Source organism: Podarcis melisellensis (assembly GCF_964234715.1).
Source record: "Podarcis melisellensis genome assembly, chromosome: 10".
Taxonomy (NCBI): domain Eukaryota; kingdom Metazoa; phylum Chordata; class Lepidosauria; order Squamata; family Lacertidae; genus Podarcis; species Podarcis melisellensis.
The window spans coordinates 7,748,953-7,760,680 of NC_138542.1; the positions used below are offsets into that span (position 1 = coordinate 7,748,953).

The following is an 11,728-nucleotide window of genomic DNA, read 5'->3' on the forward strand; positions in this document are numbered from 1 at the left end:
AAAATTCCTTCAACTTCCTAAGCATCTAGGTATGCTTGCCTAAAGAAGAATGCTTTTAGCAGGTGCCCGAAAAGAGTCTAGCAAAGGCGCTGTCCCAGTAAACAATGCAGTACGGATATTATGTGGAACCTGTAGCAGTGCTTGAAACTACTGAAGGGGAGGTTTTATTTATTGTGATTTCACCATGCTCTGTATTATCTGGAACAGCCTGAAGACGTGACGCAGAGAGGAACCCCAGCTGGAACGAAACACATTGGAGGAGGGGAGGACAACAGTCCGCCCATTTGATCCTCTTTGGGATGCTGGCGCTGGGCGCTGGGCTCTGGGACTCCCCTCCGCCAAATATTTATTTGTCTTCAATGTATTGTGACTGAAGCCTTAATTACTTGGGATCCATTTGCCCGCTTACCCAGGACGCAGAGGTGACAAAGAAGCACCAGGGATTCAGTTCCTTCGGAGAAAAAGTTTATTGTGATCTGCGCAGAGACCACCAGCGGAATTATTTCCAAAGGCTGGGGGCGTCTAAAACACGTAAGCAAGCAGTTTTTATACCCTAGTAGCACCTCCCAACCACCCCACCACCAGTAACGTATCATATCATATTCCCCCCTTTGCCTTATGGCCTCATTGGGTGTTGCCAGAGCATTTTGGCAGTGCACTCCTTTCGCTTATCAGTCAAACCTGCATATCTTATTTGCTCCAGATGTATTTCTCCTCCTGCTCTCCGGGCGTTGCCTTCCAACTGTCAATGCACCCCCCCTGCCCACTCCCTTCATTTCCCTCCTCTTCTTCTGAACAACCTAATCCATAGGTTCGTTCGCAGGGATAGGCCTATACTCTCGCATGAGGGCAATCACACGGGGTCCCATCATTCGGGACATCATTTTTTGCATCATATTTTGCAAGCATTGGACCAAGCAGGGCATACAAAAGCATAGCAAAAGCAAAATTAGCAAAGGTCCCATAAGCATAGCAAAGAGCCCCCGGAGCCACCCTGTTGGGAGGAAATTGTCTAGCCAGGACATATCCCATCCTTCCCAAGTTTGTACAGGAACATGGGTTACTTTTTCAATGCTAGCAGCCAAATTACGGATGGCTTCGCCATGATCTGAAATGTTAAAACAACATGCTCCACCAGTCAGGTTGAGGGCCGCACAAAATCCTCCTTGCTTGGCCAAAATAAAGTCCATTCCCAAGCGTAATTGGAGAACGGCAGTGCGGGTTTCATCTAACTGGGTGGCCACGAGGCGGAGGGCAGTGGCCGTGGCATTGGCTATGATTTCCACCACTGCCTGGAGCCGGATGATGCGATTGAGATTGTAAATGGGTTCTCGGGCTCCTGTCACCCACTCATCGGGATTCCAGGAGGCAGGGTCATAGTGGGCAATTATGCGTTCAGGTGGCCATTCGTCCTTTCCCCAGGTTTGTTTACTACCCCCCGCGATGTTGGAGATATCAACAGAGCGGCGGTTACGATGGGATGGGGAAGAGGGTATCCACATTGGAGGTACAAGAAATGCTGGAAAGCAGACACCATATCCGTTCCGTGGATAGCGGTGATAAGCTTTTGTCCCACAAATCCAATAAATATTACTGCCGCGCTGAGAAGAGGCCCAGCTGGCTCGAGAATCTCCCTCCAGGAGTGCAAGGTTAGTACAAGCCCCGCCACATTCAGAGATGTCCAAAGGACCACATGTACAATTACATGATGACCGTCCTAAAAACCTCGTATGGTTGTAAACGGCATTTCGGGTTTTATTAGTACAGAACCATCCAGAGACCCTATAAACTCGTAAAGGAGTTGAATGGTTCCAATAAGGAGTTGGGCGGGATGGACTATACGTATATTGGATCTGAGAACGATTGAGGGGTACGGGGAGCATGGGCATTCCTCCTCCTCCATCAAAGGGTCCAAGGGTGCAAACAAGACAAGCAGTTTTATTTGCTTCATGGGCTACTATTTCTGCCAATTGAAGCCACTTGTTATAGAGACTCTGAGCCCCCTGTCTTCTCATTTCATGTGTGGGGAAAATGCTATTACGATTTAAGGCCTGGAAGCATTTGGCCTTGGGAGTGGATTCTCCCACCATAAATAGGAGAAGGATCATCAAGGGGATGGAGGGGGATCGCTTCCTTCCAGAAAACCTATGGCGTTCGTGCCAACAGAAATATAACAGCATCCATATAATCAAGGCAGTACATGTCACCCCTATCCACCATGCCCGATGGTTCCAAGGTTCCTCCCACCATTCCTTAATCATGATAAGGGTCTGGGGAAGGATTTGGCCTGCCTGGGCGTTCAGGGCGATCAGGATAAAAGGGGTCGTGGAAACCTCCAAGGATCAAAACCTATAGTATGCAAATAGAACCCTTCTAGTCCTGCGGGGTGACTATATCCTTGGTGGGTGGAGGGCAAACACAAGCCCCACGGGGAAGGAGCCCAAGGTTGGTAGATTACCACACACCCACAAGAGTAGGTGGCACTTGGTGTCAAAATACCCACGGGCTCTTCCTCACACCAAATAATACACACTAGAGTTCTTTCGGAATTTAAAACATTATCAGGTGGTGTTACTCGAACTGCAGGTACGTTGGGAGCGCTGCCGGCGGGCGCTCCTCCCATCCACTTCTCCAGCCGTGCCTAGAGGTCCGGAGTGATACCAGCAGAGCGGTCGTCCGCTGGGCGCCTGAAGATGGTCAGCCGGAGGGGGTCCTCGGGATGTGGGGACACAGTCCAATCAGAGACTACTTTCTTCACTCGAGAGTGGTGGACCCAAGGGGTAACGCCAGCAACCTTCACAGCAGTGGGTGTAGAGAGGAGAACAGTGTAGGGTCCCTTCCAGCACGGTTGCAGCGGGATTTGGGCCCAGTCTTTTACCCACACTTCATCACCTGGGTTGAACTGGTGCAAGGACTCGACTAAAATGCAAGGAGTCCGAGCTTGGGCCCACCTATTGAGAGAGAGAAAAACTTGGGAGAGTGACTGTACATAATTATTCAACTCCACATCTTGAACAGGGATAGGTGAAAGCATGCGCACATAAGGAACCGATCTTCCAAACATCACTTCAAAGGGTGACAAGTGAGTACGTTTCGATGGGAGACTACGGACTCTAAGCAAAGCCAAGGGCAACATGGACACCCAATTAGACCCTGTTTCTTGGGTCAATTTGGACAGTTTATTTTTCAAAGTCCTATTCATTCTTTCCACCTTCCCAGAACTTTGGGGTCTATATGCAGTATGTAATTTCCAGTTTATTTGCATTATTTTTGCTAATTCCTGCAAAACTGAATGCACGAACGCTGGGCCATTATCTGATCCTATAGAGCGGGGCAAACCATAGCGGGGAATGATTTCCCGCAGCAGACATCTAGTGACTTCAGATGACCGCTCAGTCTTAGTGGGCCATGCCTCAACCCATCCTGTGTACGTACATACTGCCACAAGCAAATAATGATACAATCCACATCGAGGTAATTCAGTAAAGTCCACAACAAGGTCCTCCATGGGTGCCATCCCACTGTGCTGAACTCCTGGTGGAGCCAAGTATCCAGTTCTAGGGTTGTTCCTTTGGCACAACATGCATTTCCTGGAAGCTTGGGCAGCCAGTTGGTAAAGGTTGGCCACATAAAAACACTTTTCCAGCTGCTTGGTCGTGGCATCAGGTCCCACATGGGTGGACTCATGGTACCGCTGAATTACTTGCCGGGATAATGATCCTGGGATCCATATCCGGTCATCAGGGGTGAGATACCATCCTTCTTTAGAGAGCCTTAGCTCCTCAGCGTCTGCGGTAGCCACCTCATGGGCAGAGTACCTTGGTTTCAAGGTGCTATCCAGAATTTCTTCTGGTACCAGGGCCCCAATGAAAGGTGTTGGGGATGAACCCCGGGCTGCTTCCTTTGCTACCCGGTCAGCCAGGCGGTTTCCCCTGGCCTCTTCACTAGGTCCAGTTTTGTGTCCATAACAGTGTATCACTGCCACTGCTTCAGGTTCCCAGACAGCGTCCAGAAGGTCTAAGAGCGCCTGAGGGTGCGCCACTTGACCCCCTCTGGAGGTGAGCAGACCTCTTTCCTTCCACAGTGCCCCGTGGGCATGCAGGGTGAGGAAAGCGTACTTTGAGTCAGTATAAATATTGATCTTTTCCCCTTTTGCTAGACACAGGGCCCTGGTAAGTGCCGTTATTTCAGCCAGTTGGGCTGAGGTTCCCAGTGGGAGTGAACTGGCCTCAACCACGTTGTTTTCAAGGGCTACTACTGCATATCCTGCCTTTCGCTGTCCAGCCTCAACAAAGCTGCTTCCATCCACAAACCATGAAGGCCAATGTGGGTTTGCCTCATCCTTCAGGTCAGGCCTGCTGGAATACACTTCATCCATGACCTCTACACAATCATGGGTCGGTCCCTCACCTTCTCCTACCGGTAATAAGGTAGCTGGGTTAAGGGCTGTGGTAACCTGAAACTTCAGGCGTGGATGTAATAACAACATCTGGCACTTCCTCATTTTTGCTTGTGATAGGAAATAGGTGCCTTTCATGTCAAGTAAGGCTGGGACTGCGTGTGGAGTCACACAAGTGGTGTCTTGTCTGAACGTGAATTTATCTGCCTTTGTGAGTAGGGTGGCCACTGCCACAACCGCTCTCATACAGGGGGGCAACCCTTGTTCTGTTGAGGTTAGCCTCTCTGACAAGTATGCAACGGGTTGCTGCCAATTGCCCAGTTTCTGGCATAAAACTCCCTTGGCTACCCCCTGGTCTTCATCTATGAACAGGGTAAAAGGCTTCTCGGGGTTTGGGATGCCAAGCGCTGGGGCTTGTTGTAATGCCACTTTGAGATCCTGAAAAGCCTGCTGCTGTTCCCTGCCCCATATAAAAGGATCCTTCTCTGTTCCCCTAGTTGACTCATGCAGGGGCCGAGCAATGCTGCTGTAGTTAGGTATCCATATCCTACAGAACCCTGCGGATCCCAGAAAACCACGGAGCTCCCTGCGGTTTTTTGGCTCTGGTATTTGGATAATAGCCTGTTTTCTTTCCTCCCTTAGAGTTCGTTGTTGGTGAGAGATGTCAAAACCAAGGTATTTTACAGTTGGTTGACATATCTGCGCCTTTTTCTTGGATACCCGGTATCCAGCCTCAGCCAGGTGGTTTAACAAGTCCTTGGTGGCTTTCATGCATGTTGTTTTGTCCAAACACGCCAATAAAAGGTCATCTGAGTATTGCAATAAGACCCTGGTTGGGGAGGTGGGGAAGTTAGCCAAATCTGAGGCCAATGCCACCCCAAAAAGGGTTGGGGAATTCTTGAACCCCTGTGGGAGCCTAGTCCAGGTCTATTGAACCTTAGTGCCAGTCCCTGGGTCAGTCCATTGAAATGCGAATAAAGGCTGACTTTCTTCTGCTAATCTGCAGCAGAAAAATGCATCTTTTAAATCCAGCACTGTGAAGCACTGAGCTGTTGGTGGAATAAGGCTCAATAATGTGTATGGGTTTGGCACATTTGGATCGAGCGTTTCCACGGCCTGATTCACCAGCCTCAAATCCTGGACTGGTCTGTATGCTCCTCCCTCCTTCTTTACAGGGAGTAAGGGGGTGTTCCACTGTGACTGGCATGGTTTCAGAATGCCATACTGAAGAAGCCGAGCTAGATGGGTCCATACTCCCTCTGCTGCCGCCCTCGGGATAGGATATTGGTTCACAGCTACTGGGTTGGCAAATGGCTTTGGCTTTACAATTATTGGAGGTATATTTTTGGCCATGCCGGGGGGGTTGTCCTCTGCCCACACTTCAGGGTTTACCTCATTGAGGAGTTCATCAGGGACAATTCCCTCCTCTTCTTCTACCATCATGAGGCGCCAATGTTCCCTCAATGGTACCTCTAAGGCCCACTCTCCGATGGGCCCAGTGGACATGGCAACTTCCCCAGATGGGTTGAAGAAAATTTGAGCTTGTAGTTTTGCCAATAAGTCTCGGCCCAACAATGGGATGGGGCATTCCGGAATGTACAAGAATTTATGTTGTACTACCTGGCCTCCTAATTTACAAGTTACAGGCTGTAGAAAGGGGGCTTTTTGTGATTTCCCAGTTGCCCCAATTACACTGATTGTTTTGGTGGTAGGCTTAGTCATGGGGATTGGGACGACAGAGTAAGCCGCTCCTGTGTCCACTAAAAAAGGCATCATTTGGTTCCCTGCTTGTATCTTGACCATGGGCTCACGGGAACCTATATCAGCTGGGCCCGGTCTGTCCTAATAAGTCTCTTCATCTTCCCTCAGGCTCATGGCTCCCGGCTGCCGCTGCGGTGGTGGCATCCATGGAGGCCCTTGGCCTCTTCCTCTACCCCTCCCTTGATTCCCAGGAGCCCAGGGTCTTGGACCTGGGCCTGGTGTAGCCTGGGCGGGTTCGGATATCCTAGCTCCTCGTCCCCTGGCTTCTTGTTGTGCTTGCGGGCACTCCCGTTTCCAGTGCCCTTCCTGCCGGCAGATCGCGCATTGGTTCCGTCCCAAGCGATTTCGCCCTCCTCCCCGGGTTGCTTCTCCTCCCAAAGGACCGCTAGTCCGTAGCGCCATTAACTTCCTAGCTTGGTATTTCTCTTTCTTTTTCTGAGCTTCCTCCTCTCTCTGGTTATAAGTAGTCTGTGCTATTTCTAACATCCACTCCAAAGAATGTCCCATGAACCCTTCATTCTTCTGGATTTTTCGGCGAATATCGGCAGCTGCCTGGGCTACGAAGGCGGCCTTCAAAATGGGGGCATTTGCTCCGTCATCTGGGTCCAGGGGAGTATACTGTCTATATGCCTCTTTCAGTCTTTCTAAATACGCTCCAGGTGGTTCTTCAGGCTTCTGAATTACTTCCCTAACTCTCATCAAATTAGTAGGCTTCCGGGAGGCCCGCCTCATCCCAGTCAATACATGTTGGCGGTACGTATTTAAAGAATTTTGGCCTCCCACTTCTTGGTAATCCCAGTTAGGGGTTTCTCGGGGGTAGGCGATATTTATGGCCACCTCACCCAGGTTTTGAGCCCGCAAATGCGCTCTTGCCTCAGTGTGGACTCTCCTAGTTTCTTCTGTAGTTAGTAGTGAGTCCAGGAGATATTGTAAATCATCATAAGTGGGATTATAAGTTTTAAAAATCCCTTCAAACAATTTTATAATTTTCGCTGGGTTCTCCTCAAAAGAGGGATTCTGATTGCGCCAATTACATACATCTGCACTTGAGAAAGGCACATGTTGGACCGTATATGTTCGTGGCGCTGGCGCCCCGTTCACCCCTGGGGGTCCCGGTGGGTCATAAACCCGGCGCAGGGGGGCTATTTTCTCTGCTCTCTCCTTTTGTTTCTTGGCTGCCTTATGCAGGGCAGCTCTATCCCAAGCCTGTTCCCAATGTCTCTGTTTCTTCTTCCATTGCTCCCTTTTACACTCTGCGGCACTCACTAAGTGCCCACTAACGTCTATTTCTTCCTTAAAGTCATTTACAAAATCTCTAACTCTTTTCCTTTGTTCTTCAGTCCACCTCTTTCCACCCTTTGTCAACTTTCCAATAGTCTGTCTAAACTCCTCATCCTCTCCCTTTTCCTCATCTGATTCATCATCTTTGGCCTCCCCTGGCACTGCCGTTGGTGGGGCATATGGGGGAGGAGGTCTCAATACACCTTCTTCTTCCGGGTCCTGTAAGACCGGGGGTTTTGGCTTCGTTCTGACCACACACAGGCGGGCGCCCTGGTCTATTCTACTGCGGCAGGACTCCAGCCACGAGGGATTTTTTTCCACATTAGTTTTCCAGGTGGAAATATAAGGAATCTGGTCTGGGTGAACATTAACTATATTTTGCCACAGGGGGTCTATTAACTGCAGGTCGAGAGTGCCCTCTGATGGCCAGCCAGTTCCGTGCGTGGGCCAAACTACTTCACATAAAGTTCTGAGTCTCTCTTTCTGCAACTTAAAACCCCAATAGTCATGTTTTGTAGCTGTTCTCCAGTTATCCAGTAAACACTGCAAAGGGGTACATTTACTGCCTCCAGATCCCATGTCTAACAAAATACTCTGCTCCTATATGGGACTTCTCTTCAAACACACCGGTTTTGCTACAGACTGTGGCTTGGACGAGCTCGCGCTGCCAAGAAACTCACAATCCTACACACGCTTGGCCAAGGGGACGCTAAGCCCCGGCCTCACATATACATTCATCCTTTCACACCACACACAACACAGGCTCCCCTCTGTCCTCCCCTCCTACCCTCCTGGCGGCAGTTTTACTGCCACGGCCAGGTGAGGTTGATCAAGCCTCTAGCCCCTTTCCCTTAGGGCTCACCTTTCTCCTGTTGTGGGTCCCTTTCCTCGGCCTTCCTTTTTCTCCCTCGACCCAGTGTCTCCACTTCGGGACGGCGTGGCTGGCTCCCCCTACAAACTGGCAGGGTGCGCGCTTGGAGCTGCGAGCGCCAGCCCAAGCTGTTCACCGCGGTCGAGCCTGGCCTCCGGTCCAATGGGTATGGGCAAATCCCGGACGAGCCCCCAAATCTGAAGCCTTAATTACTTGGGATCCATTTGCCCGCTTACCCAGGACGCAGAGGTGACAAAGAAGCACCAGGGATTCAGTTCCTTCGGAGAAAAAGTTTATTGTGATCTGCGCAGAGACCACCAGCGGAATTATTTCCAAAGGCTGGGGGCGTCTAAAACACGTAAGCAAGCAGTTTTTATACCCTAGCAGCACCTCCCAACCACCCCACCACCAGTAACGTATCATATCATATTCCCCCCTTTGCCTTATGGCCTCATTGGGTGTTGCCAGAGCATTTTGGCAGTGCACTCCTTTCGCTTATCAGTCAAACCTGCATATCTTATTTGCTCCAGATGCATTTCTCCTCCTGCTCTCCGGGCGTTGCCTTCCAACTGTCAATGCACCCCCCCTGCCCACTCCCTTCAGTGACCACTGTTATTCTATAGGACAGATCCTTTTTAAATTAAACACTTTCTCTGAAATTAAGTTATAAGGGGAAAAATTGGAGACATAACAGTTGAAAGGTATAACACAGAATAAGATTTGAAAAAGGGCAAGGCACTGCTGAATATGATTGTGTGAAAAGGGAACACAGAAAAGGGAGATGTGAGGAAGTCTGGAAAGAAGGATATGAAAATAATAAGTAAGAAACTGGATTTATATGTTTTGGTTTTTTTCAAGGTCTTTTTTCTTCTACTTTTTATGTTTTGTACTGCATCTTTCTGTTTTTATTTGATTGTGATAATGTTTTTTCTATTCTTTTTGGGGGGATTTGATTGTGAAGTTTGTTATATTGTTTAAAAATTGCAATAAATATCTTTTAAAAAAAAGAAATTAAAATGGCCTCCTCAGCAGCCAGGAAAGTCGGCCTGTGGGAAGAACAGGAGACTAGGCCAAGTAGATTCGGCCTGGCCTGGCCTTGGTCCCGCCCCCAACCCAGCTGGCCAATCGGCTGCATGCAGGGGGCGGGGCGAAGGCAAGGCCTAATCTACTTGGCCTAATCTCATGCTCTTCACACAGGCTGACTTTCCAGGACGCAGGAAGCCCATTGGAGGAAAGGGCAGTAGGGCGGTTCCAAAGGTCTTACCTTAAACTAGGGATTAGATAGCTATATCTGAAATTTCATGCGTATCAGTTAATATATTGGCCCTGCTCCACTGAATTGAAATTTCAGCCTTCAGGACACAGGAAAACGGCCAAGTAAACAGCTGTTTTTGTGGAGGAGGGTCAAGATACTAACTGATATGGACAGCAAAGAGCCGAGACGGGGCAGGCCATCAGAAGCGCGCCCCCCTTCGCCGCCTTGACTGGGTTGTGGGCAGGGAGCAATGGCTGACGCCGATTTTAGGCCCCCCCCTCGCCTGTGCCCCTGGCAGGGACCCACCTCAAAAACCCCTAGCTACAGCCCTGGTTGGTGCTGAACTGAACTGAAAATGAAATATACACTTTAACTGTCAAAAAATTAATCCTAATGTAGAAAATGTAAACAACCAGGAAGACTGAACCTGGAAATGCTGCGGAATGTGCCTTATTAATTTTTAAATACCAAACCTCAATATTTATTCAGTATTTCAGTATAGCTCATTAAAGGAAAATACATTTTCCTCTTAGAGGAATTTTTGAAAAGACATCCGTTTCTTGAAAGCAGAGAGCAGAACACAGCTTGACAGGTAAAGTGTGTATTTCATTTTCAGTTCAAAGCTGTAAAAATTTAAATACATCAATCAAAGGATGGGGCGTGGGGGTGGGGACCAGGAAGAAGACCTGAATTGTCCCAGTCGAATCACAGTACTAATTAATCTACCAAATCCAGAACACCACACATTCAGGTATATTTCCCCCCCTGTTGGCTTCTTCTTTTATAATCTTATATATTGAACTTATCCCATGCAAAGATTTAGATATTAAAAGGTAAAGGTAAAGAGAGTTTAAAGCAGTATCATACCACTATAAACAATAATGGCTTCTTCTCAAAAATCGTAGGAACTGTAGTTTCTCAAGGGTGCCGATAGTTATTAGAAAACCTGTTTCCCTCATGGAACTGCAATTCCCAGAGTCCCGATGGAATTGGATGGATTGTTAAACCACTCTGAAAGTTGCAGCTCTGTGAGGCCTCGCATAAACATGACCCAATACCATTTGAGCCAAAGAGTCAACGGCTTTATTTCCCCAAAGCAGAGATAACACTTTATTATGACAGTGTGGCCTTTGCTCTTCAGTCCAGGGTACTTTCACTGTGAGCCCCAACGCTTGTTCTGTTGCATACCTTTGTGGAGGAAAACTTTGGACCAAGGTTATCAAGTCCATTGCACTCCTGCCCTGTACTTGCTGGAGGGTGCTGAGGCAAAGATACTGATGACTTGATACGGGACTATTTGTTTTGCACTCACTTTCGCTGATATAAAGAGCAAACAGGGACCTCTTACCATTACTCCAGATTTATATTAGTGCAGTTCAGTTTTACAGCTTCTCTGCTTAAACCACTGGCAAACCCCTTATGTTGTAGCACTTAAGTTTAATTAGGGTGTTATCAGTAGCACTGATATGTAAATTTATAAACCACAGGGAGCTAACTTGTGATAAAGATGTCACAAATGGGGGTGGGTCATGAAGGGTGTAACTAGGGTGATGTCTCCATGGACTATGGGAGTACATTTAGAACCCTAATGTAAGGTTTGAATAAGATATATATGTAAGAGATACTCTGTGTCATTTCCAGTGGCGTAGCGTGGGTTGTCAGCACCCGGGGCAAGGCAAGTAATTTGCGCCCCCTAACCCCCAAATGTTGCGCCTGGTGCAGCCGGGCCCCCCTGCACCCCCCACGCTACGCCACTGGTCATTTCCATAATTGTTTTGCAGTTATTTATTATATTCTGTATTTCATTTGTAGACATGGAGCGTTCTCTTTCTGGATCCTGTCATTGCTACCCTCACACTTGAAAATAATAATAACAATAACAAAAGACAAAAGAGGGAGGCGGTCAAAGACAACTTCAGGGTCTTCTTCAGTCAGACTGCTTTTCCCCACCTCTCTGCAGCAGGACTAAATGGACACCCTCTGCTCTCTGGGAAGGAAGAAGGAGGCAGCAGCAGGCAGCCAGCCAGCCAGGGGTAAGCTCAGGAATTGCTCCAGGCAGTCTGTTCCTCCCTTTGTATCATTTGTTTTAGTTGCTTTAAATTTGTAAATGGCCTTGAGTAACTTGGCAAAAAGGCAGTAAAAAATGCAACAAGCAAACAAG

General features: G+C 48.5%; 1 long non-coding RNA gene across 1 annotated transcript; it reads left to right on the forward strand.

Annotated features, from left to right (window-relative positions):
- Nucleotides 1–4,620: 4,620 nt before the first annotated feature.
- LOC309379513 lies at nucleotides 4,621–7,125 on the forward strand. Its single transcript, XR_014172522.1, has 2 exons — nucleotides 4,621–4,935; nucleotides 7,070–7,125. It is a non-coding gene; the product is annotated as an uncharacterized lncRNA (long non-coding RNA).
- Nucleotides 7,126–11,728: the final 4,603 nt, after the last annotated feature.